This window comes from Pleurodeles waltl, chromosome 5 (genome assembly GCF_031143425.1).
Source record: "Pleurodeles waltl isolate 20211129_DDA chromosome 5, aPleWal1.hap1.20221129, whole genome shotgun sequence".
Taxonomy (NCBI): domain Eukaryota; kingdom Metazoa; phylum Chordata; class Amphibia; order Caudata; family Salamandridae; genus Pleurodeles; species Pleurodeles waltl.
In genome coordinates this window covers 1706326251-1706341624 of record NC_090444.1, presented here as the reverse complement: position 1 = coordinate 1706341624, position 15374 = coordinate 1706326251, and the positions used below count along the sequence as shown (strand labels likewise).

Genomic DNA, 15374 nt, shown 5'->3' with positions numbered 1-15374 from the left:
CAGTTAAGCTGCCTCAACAAAAACAGCAGAGACGGCTGAATAGCCCCAGGTTGCTGAATGATATACTGGAGCATCAAGACAAATAGGAGTGTTTTAGAATCTGTGAAACACCCTTTGAATTTCTTATTTATATAACACTACAAATACATTTGGATGACTGTTTTAAGTAGACTCAAACAATGACAGAGGCATAAACAGGTTTATTTTCTTTTCTGAGAGAAAATCAAAATTTGATCAAAGGAAAAGCCTATGTCAAAGTTTCTTATCCATGGACTTCACGAGGTAACACGTCACATCGTTCTTGTTTCTCTCTGCTACAACAAATGTGCCGACCATGCGATATCCTGTCTCGACACCGCATCAAAGAGCTGTCCTACCAAAATTAATAAGTCCCACCATTCTGCATTACATTGCTGAGACTTCTCCCTGCTGGACAGTGGCAGTGGTAGAATCTTCCCCTGTGTCCTTACTGCGTTATATTCCTCAACAAATTACCCATTAAGAAGTCACTAGGTAGGTCTTTCAGTCTTACAAAAAGGAAAGGAACGAGGGAACTTCCCAAGGGACATTCACATCTATAAGTAGCAAGTATAATTCTAGACCCATTGTGTTGTTCTTTGCAGTAAATTCTTCAGATGGAGTGTCGGGGGATTTTCTCTAAATACATCACTAAGAACTGATGACTTTATTAAAACCATATTCTTAATGGAAGTAAACAAGAGCAAACGCTCCTGGTCGTATACCGTATCCTCCATTGCTACACTCATAGCTGAAGAAAGCAGTCTTCTGCAGTCCCTTTACTTTGTTTGTTTCATGGACATGATTGCTGGTCTCTCTCACTAATGCTAGCTCAAGATATGCCTCCCAAGATGCTTCAAGGTGGTATCTCCTGGTATCTCCTCACTAGGATGGGTGGGCACTCACAGAGTGGAAAATCACCAAGCGTAACTGTGACACCTTCATCCTGCAGAATACTCGCGTGAGGCGGTGTATAAAGTACGCAGTTTCACGGTCTCCCTCTTCTGCCACACCCTGGTTCTGCTGTCAGAGCCTCATTTCAATCTTCTGCAGCTCAGGTTTATTTAGCTATAAACATGTTTCAATGGGTGCTGTGATACACATCACTGCTTCTATCATAAGTGAAATGTAGTTTTACGAAGGTTTTGTTGAAGAAACCCAATATAAAGAGGAACTACATATTTGCATCCTTCACTCCTCTTCCACCCTCTCTCACTTGTTAGCCAGTGGGCAGCTCTTGGTCAGTACCTTTGTTGAGGTTTGTAGCCCTTTTTTCACCTGTACTTAATATGACATTGGTTTATCAGTCGCTGTTGTCTACATTAATCAAAAAACGCGAAAGCACCTCAGCCTTCCAGGACATGCAAGTTCCCTGTTTTCGTGTTTTATACAGTTCAGAGCTACAGAAAATATTTAGGAAGTCATTCTTACAAGGTGCAAATGAGACATTCCAAAGCCATTTGTTCACAAATCCTTAAATACTACATAGTCAGTGTGGTGGGTATTTCCTGTTTCCAGATACTCCCCAATCACATTCTCCGCACCACCTTTGAGATCATAGCATATTCACAACATGTGATGTTGTCTAGTGAGTCTTGGCTATGTCCATGATTAATACGATTACTGTGTCTGGGATTAAGGAACCCTCCTAGTGTTTTTTTAATTTATTTATTTTGTATTTTATTTTTTTACACCTAAGTACTTCTCTTGAATAATATGCTAAATGTGGGCACAAACACAAGAAATGTACTGAGCTGCCTCTTGCCCACAATCGTTGCAACATCTGTCTGTTGACCTTGGAACCATTTGGCTTAATTCATCTAGAGTCAGGTACCAGACCGACATCAATTTTATGACGGATTCTGTATGACTGATTGACTTGTAGTATATCTCTCTTTAGTCGTTCCCAAGACTTTATATTGATATTTCCTCCTTGGTGACATCTTCTTATTAGTGCATGCATTTCCATGTGCTTAAGCTTGTGGGTTGGCTCATTAACTTATGCAGGGTAGGTAAGGCCCCTAGTGTCCGCAAAGGATGGTACAGCCAATGCGAACAGTACTTCTTTTCTCTATATGCTGCTGTTCTGTTGGCTATGTTCATTGTCAAATACCTGATTTTGGCAGTAGCTAAACCTGCTCTCTATTCAGCAATTCTTACACTTTCTTCCAATTCTCAAAATTTCCAACTTCTTTTTTTTCAGATTTAAAAGCACAGTGCGAAGAAACCACCCACTTCAGTAAGCACTGAACCACTACCCTGTGACCACTGGTCCTTGCCAGGCCTCCAGAAAGCCTTTGCTGTGGAGTGGATGTGATTCTCAGGCAGCAAACTGTGCCAGCCCCCATCCAGTGCTCTGCTGTCACTGCAGGGGGGGGAAGGGGGGGGGGGGGGGAGCAGATTTTTTTTTTTGGCTAATGCACATAGGTTCAAGAAACACATTTTTAGGTTTTTACACACACAACTCCAATAGAGACCACTTGCTAGGCCCGGGCACAATTATAACTCCACCTGCGGAACTGGTGAAATTTGAGTTACTCCATGTTACGCTTGTAATGTAGAGTTCCTGCAGAATTCTGCTAATCGACGTGTGGTGGAGTTATTCTGCTGTTTGCGCCTCGCAGGAATAATGCAAGGCTCCATAACCTGTGAGATTTGCCAGCCCCGGCATGATTTCCAGTCGCCATGGAGCCTTCTGGCTCCATTTTATAATGCTGGTGGATGTGAGTGGTCAGTGTCAGAGAGGGTTGCTGTTTCAGTAGATTTGCTTTCCCTCGAGTGGATTTTCGGTTTAAGCAGCAAAATAAACTCAAATGGCCACGTGCTTGCATGGTGGAGTTCACACTGATTTTCAGCGCTGCTTATGCTACCGGCACTAAATTGCAGCATGAGCAGCATATTTTCCACCCATTGGCAGAATTCCTCTGAATTTTCTGTAACTCTGCAGAATTCCGAAGAGTGTAACTCCGCAAGTTCCACCTACCTCTGCACTTGGCTGAAATCAAATCGAAAATGGCGTGGCAGAGTGGAAGAAACCTGTGAGACAGAGTACATTCACTCTTCAAAATGATTTGAAAAAATGGAAACTTAAGTGCTGAGCAAGCTGCTTGAGAATTCTTGCTTACCTCTGCAAAGTATGAAAGTAAGGCTTTATACCTAAGAGGCAACAAGGCTTGGTACTCTGATTAATATTACCAAGTAATATGACAGTGGTGATCACAGTAGTGCTAGGGCAAATTAGCAAACTCACTCATGTAGCGCAGTTTCTTTAAATGTTTGTATAACACTCCAGCAATTACTTTGAGCCAATAAACAAATCCTACATTGAAAACCTGGCACCCAACGAAAAAGATAAATATGGGGTTCCCCTCGCATGTCTCTGTAATTAGAAAGCAATAACTATGGCAGCACATGGTATTCCTGCATGGTTCCTGTGTTCCGTAAACGGCTGCACATATGGTGGGACCCGCCAGGACAGATCACGGGAGGTGGCAGCTGTGCAATTCGCCCCTGTCCCCTACCAGTGAGGTGACTGCTTATAAAAGGGGTAGCGGGACAGTGAGTGGGTCTTTCATTCCCCACCTCACATGCAGAGACACTGCCGCTCTCCCCACCCCCAACCAGGATCAGACCGACTTTTCTTTGTTTTCCTCTTCTTTGTCTTCTTTTTTTTTCTCCCCATTCTAGGCCTGAGGGCTCCGCTTTGCACTTTGCATCAGCCCAAATTTGGCATATTCCTCAACAAAGCAACTCAGCCGTCTCCTGCCAGGAGCGTACAGGTTTGAGCATTGCTCCCCTGGCCAGAGTTTTACTTGGTGGCGGCTCCAGCTAGGACTGCTGATGCTGCAGGTGAGGGGGCATAACGGGGGCAATATTTTAAAGTTGCAGACCGTGTTTGGAAAACAGTTTATTGGAAGACCTTTTTGGTTTAGTAGTAAAGCCCTTGAACTATTACCCAGTAGATGGAAGGTTTAACTCCTGGTATCTCATGGTGGTGTTTCTGTTTGGGGCTGCTAATTGAGGGTGATTGAGCTACCATTGTAGAGTTTTTGCTTTTATACCAGGGACATGTGGGTGCATATTTGTGGGGGCATCTGTTTTGGCTTTTGGGCCTAGGACTGGTTGATTCATTGCACTGCAGGTTAGCTGTGCTTGTTTGGTGCTCATCACCCGATAAGCCAATCTTGTATATTATTAACGGGTCAGGGGTGTGGATCAAGGACAACAAGTTTTCATGTTTATTATGTCCTTAAGACAAGTAGGCCCAACCCCAATGCAGCACACACCCTTTGACTGCCAGTTTACACTAGCACATTATAGAGCAGGGAAGGGAATTGTCTGCATTTGAGGTGATATTTTTGTACATTATTGTTGTTCAAGCTTGTATATATGGTTCATTAATGCAAAGCCTTTTTTATTAGGGTGAGCACTCTAAATACACGTTGTAAACTCAGACTCCACTGCTTACAGTGGTTCCAGTAAAGCAAATGTCCACACACATTTGTAATGTTTAACAATATAAGACTACATGCAATGTTCCCAGAATGCTCTCTGATTAGATACAAATATTTGCAGAAGCCTGAAAGCAAGAGTGATGTTTCTTTGATTTCAAAATAAAATGTTCACAAAAATGCAACTAGGAAAACAAGTTTTGTGAAATTACTGTGAAATTTTAGGTAGTTTCTTTGAAGCGTCATTCAGTAAAATGTTATGATGCATGCTAGTATTTTTACCAAATATATTCATAAGGGAACATCAGTGAAACCGATTTCAACAAGATTATGGCAAACTTGAAAATAAACAAGCATTATCAAAGCCAATAGGTTTGACATCGGTGGACAGTCTTTTAGTTTTGTCAATGTATCTCTTATTTTGACATGACTTCTGTAAAACATTGTTGTAAGAGCTGCCGGGCCTTCACCATTGTAACAAACATTGGCAAAAAAACAAAAATATTTTTTGGTATCAAAAAGCACACATTGCCACAGTCGTTTCTGGCACTGAACAAAACTACTCTGTGTGCTGATATGCTCCTTGTGAAAAAGCAGATTGCCATCACCAACAGTGAAAGCAGCTAATATATGGATAGAGAAAGAGATATAATTTTAATAAAAACAAAAGGCCCCGGTTAAAGGCAGACCTAATTAGGGAACTATTTGTTAAAGAAAGTCACAATAGTGCACCCATGGTATATGCCTTTGCATTAGTGCAGTTTTACATATTTCATGAACTCACAAGAAGTTGCAGAAAAATACCAGGAAATCATACTCATAGATAGTATTTGTAAACTGTATTTTAGCACAAGCAAATACACATATGATTTGCTCATGCAAAAATATGTTGAGTGTTTACAAGCTCACTTTCCCCCCCCAACCACTTTTTTCCCAACCCTGGAAGAAGTATTACTGCTGCCCCGGTCAGGAGTAAATATCCAATCCTTCTCAGTATGGGAAAAGGTTATTGAAGAGCTGGTGAAAACTCATAAAACGTGCAAGTTAGTGGGTTTGCACCAAAAGTCAAAAGGCCATTCCAACCATAGAACCTTTGTTTTCCACTACCTCCAGCCTCATTATGAAGATCTGTGAAAAGGTGGCAAAATAAGGAAATTGCTGGCATTCATGCCCTTCTATAGTATTAGCCGTGGCATAATTGGAGAGGCTATTATTAGAGCTCTTATACAAAGAGATTGCTGCCACAATTTGTTGCCGCTCTACATGGCACCAAAGGGTAGATTTATGAAGGAACATGTCATATGGACAAGTAGATTTTTTAAATTAAATTCCACACCCCTGTGGGTGCTGCTTTAGGGTTAGAGGGCAATTTGAGTGTTGACTTTGGAAGGATGAATTGCTAGTATTTTTTGGCTTATTCAGTACAATTATGTCTGGGGGTATGTGAAAAAATACCAAGCGCTCACAGACTGAGGCGCTACTGGAGGCATTGGTGTTTAGAATGGATGCCATGGACAAGTTGATTGCGTCACTGATGTCGCAACCCCCAGGGGTGCCTGCGGGGCAGGTGGAAAGGCCTAGGAGGGCAGTAGTACATCTCAGAGAGGCATTTCCTCCGCTCCCAAAGAAGGCACATGCGTAGGGAAGGCAATAGAGGGATTTATAGGGGTGGGAAACAGATAACCTGGGTATGTCATGGGCTCTGAGCACTAACCTGACTCCTGGTGACTCAACCCAGACTGCCGCCCAGGACAATGTCACAGTAGTAATGGGGCCGGTGGCACTGTGCAGAATGACAATAGTTGTGTGGCTACTAGGATTACACTCGCAGGGGGGCCTTCCCAGTCATACTAATGGCTAATTTGGGGACTGTGTTGCCTTGGCTCTAAGAAGTGGGGATACCAACCCCAGCATAGTGGGGGGTGGTGGGGCTTGATGGGTACTAATAAGGGTGACGACCTAGAAGGGATTAGGCACCTGGTGGCTCACCTGGGTCATGCTAGGAGTAGTCAGGGATCCCAAGGGAGTGTGGCAGGCCCAGGGTATGCAGCTGGGCCTGTGTGATGCCCCCAGTTGTTACAGCAGCCCTGTCAGGGACGCATGTGGGATCACTTGGGGTTGCCCATATGCCAGAGATTGGGAGGCCCCCCTCACAGACAGCAAGCCAAGTACCCTCCATTTTGGGTACCGCAATGGGGGCAGTATCCCCAGGGGGCTGCAATGGTGACGACTCCCCCCACTTAGGGGCAGTGAATTCAGGTACTGGGGGGGGGTCCTCATTACAAGCTGCCGCTTTGGGTGATACAAGGTCTGAGCACGAACTGTTAGGCAGGCATGTGTCAATGTAGGTGAAGGAAAACATTTGGAAGAGGGCGTATGTGGATATTTTTGAGTTGCTGGTGGATAAGTCTGAGAGGGAGGAGGCCAAACGTTGAAAGTAATGTTCACACTTTAGGGACTGCGGCCATTGTGCATACAAGAAAAAAGTGGGTTTTAAGGCATGTTTCAGGATTCCAGCGGAAAGTTATGTGGTCTCCCCTTGTTGTAAAAATCAAGAGTCTCTCAGGTCCAACCTGGAGGTGTCTAGCGCAAAGATCCTGAAGGAGCAGAGTATGGGTAGCGTGTTGTGTCCGTTCAACATGGCCAAGCTTGATGTTTTTGTTTGCTCCCCCTTAGGAGTGGTTCCTAAAAAGGATCCAGGTTAAGTTTAGATTGATACATAACCTATCGGCTCCCAAAGGTCAGTCAGTGAATGAGGCTACTGGCAGGACGTCATACTCACTTAAGTATGCTTCCCTTGATCAAATGATCCAGATGCCTCGGGAGCTGGGACCTGGAACCCTGTTGGCAACATCTAATATTGAGTCTGCTTTCCGTTTGCTTCCGGTTCACCCCCTACCCAGGACTTTTGACTGCTGGGTTTTCAATTTTAGGGGGGCTTCTACTTTGATAAGTGTATGCCTATGGGCTGCTCCGTTTCAAGCTCCTACTTTGTGAAGTTCAGCATGTTCCTCAAATGGGTTTTCAGGAAGAGCTCAGGCCACCAATGGATGTTGTACTACCAAGACTATTTTCTCTTTCTGGGGCCACTTGGTACTGAGCAATGTGCAATGTGCAAACTTTTCAGGACTTAGTGGAGGAGTTTGAGATCCCACTTACACAGGGCAAGACGCTGGGGCCTGCAACCACAACTGAGATCCTGGGAATAGAATTGGATTCTGTGGCAGGGGTCTCCAGGCTTCTCTTGGAAAAAGGTAACACCTTTTCCCAAGCATGTCTGAGAGCTAAAAAGAAAAGTCAAATGACATCAGTTACAAGTCTTGGTTGGGCAGCTGAATTTTCCAATTCGGATCAATCCCATGGGGAGCCCCCTCTCCTGGTCCATCACCCATGCCATGTCTGGCCTGAAGGTAAAGCCTCAACACACCAGGCTGTCCAGTGAAGTCAGGTACGATATGAGAATCTGGGAGTCATTTCTACATGAGTTTAATGTGACAGTGGTGTGGCACATGCATCCCAGAACCAATGAGGGGCTAGGTCTCTTCAACAGTAGAGCAGGTAGCTAAGGGTTTGACACCATTTTGGGGGCAGCATGGTGTGTGCAGCAGTGGTTCAAGGAATGGGAGCAGTCTGGGTTGGTTACTAACATAGGTTTCCAAGAGCTGTTTCCAATCCTTGTGGCATTGTCCATTTGGCCAGAGCAGTTCCACAATCAGTCAGTCTTGTTCTGGTCTGATAATATGACAGTGGTGGACTGCATCAATCAACAAGCTGCAACATTGAAAATGATTCTGGGGTTGCTGAAGGAAATTGTATTGCTGTGTCTGAAACTAAATGTACTTTTCAAAGCAAAGCATGTCCCTGGCATGTTAGACAACGCTGCTTATGCACTGTCTCGTGTCAAGATGAAGGTTTTCAGGTTCCATCATCCAGGAGCAGCAGAGTCCTCTCCACCTTTCCCGGACCATCTGTGGCAGCTTGGTGCCCATGATCACCAGAGCTTGTGGCAGCCAGTTCTGTCCCCAAACCAAGGCAGGCTTATGAGGGGGCGTTTAGTGCTTTTCACAAATTCTTCAGGCCCACGGGGATGGTGGATTGGTTTGCTTCGTCCTCAGTCAAGGCATTTGTGGGGACACTACGGGGCGAGGGATGGTTGCTTGCTTGCGCCAGGCACCACACCGCGGTAATCCCCCTTTTATCACACATGCTGGGACACACCGATGGGACTAAGTCTTTGCAGGGTTTGCAGTGTTTAGAAGGGTCCAGGTCGGATTCTAGGCACCCCATTGATCCTGCCAAGTTGAAAGCAATTCTGGAGACCTTGGGAAGCATCTGCAGGTCAACCCGGGGAGAATAGCGCATTTAGAGCAGCATCTACCCTTGTCTTTTATGGAGCCCTAAGGTTTAGTGAGTTAGTAGCTAAGAACAAGAAGTACACGGGAGGGAGCTTCAACTGGCAGCTATTCAGTGACTAGAAGGGATGAGGGCTCTGGCAATTAACATCCCTGCTCCAAGATGGACCAGGTCGGTAAAGGTGACCACATCTTGTTGCATAGGGCTCCTGGTAATCCGTACTGCCCCATACATAACGTGGAGTTACTCGTGACCCACTGGACTCTGGGAGTGGGGGGGGAGAAGGGGGACTTTACTTGTCCCCACTGATGGCACTCCTCTGACCAGGTATCAGTTCTCCAGAATACTGAAAGGGGCCCTGTGGGAGGCAAGGTATGACTCTTTAGAGTTTGGGACTGACTCCTTTAGGATTGGTGAAGCCACTGCAACAGTGGCAATGGGGCTCTCGGGCTCTGCGGTCTTCTAACTGTTACAAGTGCTATATGAGATTGCACATGTTATAAATGTCATATAGGCAGGAGTCCTTCTACAGAGTGGATTTTTCCACAGATGCTGTGAAGCATGACATCTTTCACAAGAGCCTTTAAACGGTCCGATACTTACTCCACCCTCCTAGGGTGACACAAGCATCTAGTTTTCCGTTTTAAAATCCAATAAGGAGTGACTGGGGAGTGGATGTTACCTGCAAGAACCACATTCATTAGTCTGTACTTAAATGGAGTAGAGCATTTTGTTCAGTCAAGTGAAGCTGCTGCTGTTATGTAACCCTACTTAGCAGAGAAATGCACCCAAGGGGGAGAAAATCAAGCACATTTAAGAAGTACATTGCAAAGTGTCGATAGGAAATGCGTGACTACGCTACTGCAAACAGAGAGCCACTATAAGGGGGTCTAGAAACGTGCAGTGCTTACTTTGAGACAGTGGTTACTGGAGGGGGGGCCACCTGCACAAATGTTTGGGGACCAACACTTATTTTCCCACATCTGACATTGACCGAGAGCAAGTGAGGGAAAAGCACAATTGAAAAGATGGAGGAAGCAAAAGATGGAAACAACAACAAAATGGAAGGAAGCAGGAACTTGCAAGTACGAGATAAAGGGGCAGAGAGTATCTAGTAGTGGATTAAAGAGATGTGAAGTGAATTTGAGACTGCACAGCTTTATTAATCAACGCGCTGACATTTTATGACACCAGCTGCAGCTTCTGAGCAGAGTTTTGGGCACCAGCACTCATTCTTTTGCAAATTAGGCACTGTGAGGAAGGTAACCGGAAGCCACACATGCACATTTTCTATACTACTACGATTATTAGCAAATTCGACCCATCAGGATGAAAGAAGTGAATGGGGAGTGATTGTATTACTGTCAGAGAGGACCACGGAGAATGTTCCATTTCACTTCTTATTACAGTGGATGGTTTCCTTATTTTTCTATCATCATTTAACAGGGGAAGGTTGTCATTTTGCCTGAAACTTATCAAGAAAATTGCACACAAGCCACATCCACAAGGAAATGCCTTGGTGAGTAGATGTTCTGTATGTGTTTGGAGAAGTCATATTTAAAGAGATCCGGCTTTTAGATTGAGACACTGTTCTGAGACCTCCCCCCACCACCACCTTTGCATCACTACTGGGGAACACCACCAGACTAGCAGGTTGAATATCATCAGTCAAACCCACATTTGGAATTTGGAGAATTTGCGTTACCTTGTCTAAAAAAAAAAAAAAAAAAAAAAAGTGCTGAAGAATTATTATTACAGCCAAATATAATTTTAGGAGCTTGGGAATGTGCAATGCATTCTGCCCGAGTTCAGCTCAAGTGTAATTCAAAAGCATACACATTTCTGCCCGGGACCCCACCTCACGCCTTTGCCTCGGGCTATCTATATCTTAATCAAGATGGGAGAAACAAAAATCCATGGGGCTAGGTGAGACATTTGCGCATCAAGGCACGTCAGTAGCACCTTTACTTCCATAGAATGTGTTCCACCGGCCTCTCTCGAACCAGGTATCACAGGCGGCCTGACTGAAGTTTTAGGGGGAAGAGACCGTCTGAAGTGTCTGAGTGGGATCAACTGGGAAAAACGAAGGGAGATGGGAGACAGGTAAGAGCTCCTTACAGGTTGAACAGAATCACGATTTTGCTTGGTTATGTTTATGGACAGTATGGCACCGTTTTACTGCTATAAAGTATTTCCCCAGGAAAGCAAGCATATCGTGTTGCCAAAAAACAAGCAAAGAGAAATCCGGGGATGTTATTGGGATTAACTAAGCCTCATCAGCAATATTTGACCGGTTAACTATTTAAAATACTCGCTTAAACTTTGAGATGGATCTGGCTTACACTCAAGAGGACCAAGGACTTTCCTGCATGCTGCTATACTGCAAATCATTTTCTTGCAAGTCAAGCCTGCGTGTCTCGGCAAACTTTACTCTTGGGAATGAAAGGTGCAAACGCCCCGATAACAGGAGAATCAGTCGCCTATCTGAAAAATTCAAGGACTATCTGGCACTGGACGCGTTTATGTGGGCTCACAGGTAGAGAGCTGGGAGAAGCCTTCTGCAACTAAAATAGGTTAAAGGGGTTAACTACAGACATCTCTTTATCTTGCAGGATTCTAGTTTCATAACCCAGTGTTTTATCCTAATGCGTCACTGGATTTAATTAGTTCACCTCATACTAACTGCCCCAGTTTGTTATGCAAGTGCAATTTCATCTGTTAAAAAACAATCACCCAGGTACAGAATGGGATGAATGAAGTACTTTAACCCTAACCGAACAATGAGGTATGTATGTTGATGAAAGGAAGCATGAGAAAAGGAGATGTCTCTAGCACACCGCGGAAACCGAGTGATGCACAGTCCAAGGTTTCAGTTCCAACTAGATTGCTGCGGCGGTTCAATGTCTTTTACAGGAAATGCTAAACTGCACACCACAAGTTCCAATGCAGGAAGAGTGGTGAGTAAATTCACCTGCTGAAGAGATGTGCGTTAAAACAAAGAAGGCCTGGTATTTTATGTTTGGTTTTAGATAGAGCTTCAACCTAACCTAAAACAAAAAAGGAGAAATTTACAGAGATCACCGGTGTGGGGATCATCTCAACTGTGACATACAGTACACAGACCAGAATTGTCTGCTTGGAGGGCAGGTGAAATAAGATTACAAAACCGATTGTGACGAGGAAGAGGTGAACATCAACATGTAATTGGAACAGTACAAGACAACAAACCATTAAGTAAGTTTCTACATTACACTTATTTACAATTTGAGTTGCAGACAGACACAATGATATGCCAAATAGGACAAGATTTTTGAGGCCATGCTCAATTGATTAGAACGTCTGAAGGATCCAAGGTCAAGAATGGTAAATTTCCAACCCTGAATAAAAACATCACAATTCACAAAGGGGTACACTATACTTCTGTCCTACGCCCCATTCAACAACTACAAAAACAAAGAGACAGGGAGGACTTAAAAGCAGACATTACAAATCTAAAAACCTTATCTGAAGATGCCCAAGCCATCAGCAAGATCTGCCTGTGCGAGGGGTAGGAAAAGTTGACATTGCTGCCAATTCTTCTTGGACCCCAAAGAAAGGTATTTCTTTCCTGGATTCACAGACCTAGGACCTGACTGAAACTGCAAAATCACATTTAGGGGGTACCTACCTGCACACACAGTAAAACCATTTGCTAGAACCCTACAGCCTATTCTAATGAATGTGTGTTCTTGAAACATGACACACAACCTCAAAAATGTTGGTTTAGGAACTGTATAAAGCATTTAACTTAGGCCTGAAACGGGTCAGCTGGATACAGATGTGGGGCCTGATTTAAAGTTTGGCAGATGGGATGCTTGATGAAAATGTGATGGATGTCTAGTCTGCTGTTTTATGAATGCCATAGGCTTTAATGCACTTGTAATACAACAGATGCGATATCTGTCAGGTGGATGGGATACCCATCACATTTGTGAATGTACGTGTTCATTCACACACATCACACGCACCCCACTCAAACAGTCTTGCTCATACCACTGTGCCCTTCCCTTCATAGATTCCCACAGTTTCTGTCTGCAGTTTTAAGACAAGGTAACAATATTCAACAAAGCGTTGTTTGGGGGCAGCCAAAAGAATGAAATTAGTGAAGGCTTCTGTTGGGTTACTGGTTAAGGGGGAATTAAATCCTACTCAAGCAAAAACCACACTCTCTGTCAGGGTTAAACACAAGCAAACCCCAAATTAACCTCTGCTTAACCTTATGGTAGTTTGGCACAAAGCAGTAAGGCGTAACTTAGAGGCAATGTGCAAAGTATTTATGCAGTACTTCAAACAGTAATAAAGTGAAAACACAGCACAAGAAAGCGACACACCAATTTAGAAAAAATAGAGCACAATTTAATAAAAATCCAATCCGTAAAACCGAAGATATGCAATTTCAAAGTTTTAAATAAAAATAGTGCCTAGAGCACAAAGCACCAACTGTGTTTATATGGTCATGCTGGACCTGGTCAAAGTCACAAGTTCAGATCAAGCGTGATGGGGCATGGGCTGGAAAAAGGGACCAAGTTAGGCCCACTGTACAAAGTACCTTAAATCCTGGTTTGAGGAGTGCTGCAAGACACTGAGTCGAGGATGACGTCATGCATTTTCATTTCTGAGGAGCTGCAATGAAGAGTCCTGCATCATCATTGAGGATGATATGAACGAGGGGCTTGCAGTGCGAAGTCCTGAACTGAAGATACAACAGGCACGAGTGGTTTTGAAGAAGTAGCAGGGTTGCAATGTGGAGTCCTGTATCGTCGCTGAGGATGCAGTTGATGAGGGGCTTGCAATACAAAGGCCTGTGTCGAAGATATGTCAAAAAGTGCTGGTTAAAAGGAGGCAGCGGGCTGTGATGCTGTATCCAGCATCAGGGATGCATCGTGCTGCAGTGGTTCAGGTGAGCTGTGAAGCTGCAATGCAGAGTCCTGTGTTGTCATCGAGGATGCCATTAACAGGGGGGCTTGTTCTGTGTCAAAAATGCTTTACGCACCCATGGTTTCAAAGAAGTGAGAAGGCTGAGTCCTGCGTCGTCAAGGATGCCATCAACAAAGAGTTTGCAATGAGGATGTGTTACACAGTGGCAGTTACGAGAAGACCATGACGCCCTATCAGGCATCAAGGATGCACTGTAGTGGTTCTGAAGTGGAGCTACGCGAAGATGTGGAGTGCTGCATCGGTTCTGACCACAACTGGGGTGGCAGAGCACTTTCAGGCCCACTTCCAAAGGTTCAGGACAGGGGTGGCACCAGTTTGTGGGGGGGGGGGTGGAGGGGGGAAGAGGGTTACAGCAGACAGAGCCCAGGAGCTGGGTTCAATATGGTTGGAGTCTTTTATGTCCCTAAGGGTCCAATACTTATACCTAGTGCCTACTTTGAAGTAGAAGGTTCTGGAGCTTTCCGCCCCCAGGGGTACTTGGAATTTCCTACTTCCCTGCCCTGGGCAGAGCTTGTCTGGGGTCACAATAGACTAGTGTCAAACCTTTTGTGATTGTGCTCAGGCAGAGCTTTGAGATGTGCATGTGCAGTAGGTGACACCCGCACCCCCCCCCCCCTCAAGTCAGAGATAGCCCATCTTGCCAAAACCTCCTATGCTCCTTTGTCTCACTGTCTGGGAGCAATACACAAAGACCAACTGCCAGCTACACCTAGGCATCTGAGTCAGGGAACAGCCTGCATGCATTAAATGGCTAGGACAAAAAATTTCCAACTTTCTAAAATCTGCATTTTCAGAATTGTAACTTCAAATCCAACTGTACCATGAAAGAGTGTTTTAAATTACATTTTTCTAGAAACCAAACGTGACACTTCTCCTACATGCTCCTAATTCAAAGTTATCACTTATTTTATGTAATAGGTTAACAAATGTTATCATATGGGAGAGGTAGGCCTTACAGCAGTAAAAAATGAATTTAAGAGTTTTTTCACTAGGACATGTTCAACTTAAAAGTACATGTCCAACTTCTGAATACACTGCACCCTAACCCACCTGTTTTGGGCCTACCCCAGGGGTTATACATGTCTTAAAAAGGAAGGTTTGGGAATGGCAAGACATTTATTTTGCCAGGTCGAAATGGCAATTAAAATTGTACACACAGCGTGCTATGGCAGGCCCAAGACCTGTTTAAAAGCCTGCTTAAGGGTGTGGCACAATCAGTGCTGTAAACCCACTAGTGGCATTTCATTTGCAGGCCCTGGGTACACTAAGTCCACTTTACTAGGGACTTACAAGTAAATTAAATGTGCTAATTGGGTGTAAGCCAATTTTACCATGTTTAAGGTAGAAAGCACAAACACCTTAGCACTGGTTACAAGTGGTAAAGTGCTATAACAGTCCTAAAAGCCAATGACTACGGGTTCAGAAAACAAGAGGATGAAAGCAAAATGTTTGGGGTTGACCAAGCAGAAAGGGCCATGTCCAACAGGTTTTATTCCAAGAATTAAGCAAACACTCCTTCTAGTTAAAAATGTGCTTTTTAGACACAAATATTAGCAGTTCTAAAGCATGCTGAAG

The 15374-nt window shown here is 44.3% G+C and overlaps 1 protein-coding gene across 1 annotated transcript in view; it reads right to left on the bottom strand.

Moving 5' to 3' along the window:
• TNFRSF21 (TNF receptor superfamily member 21) overlaps window positions 1-15374 on the bottom strand; it is a 186164-nt gene that overhangs the window by 146686 nt on the left and 24104 nt on the right. The gene's annotated exons all lie outside the window — the stretch shown is intronic.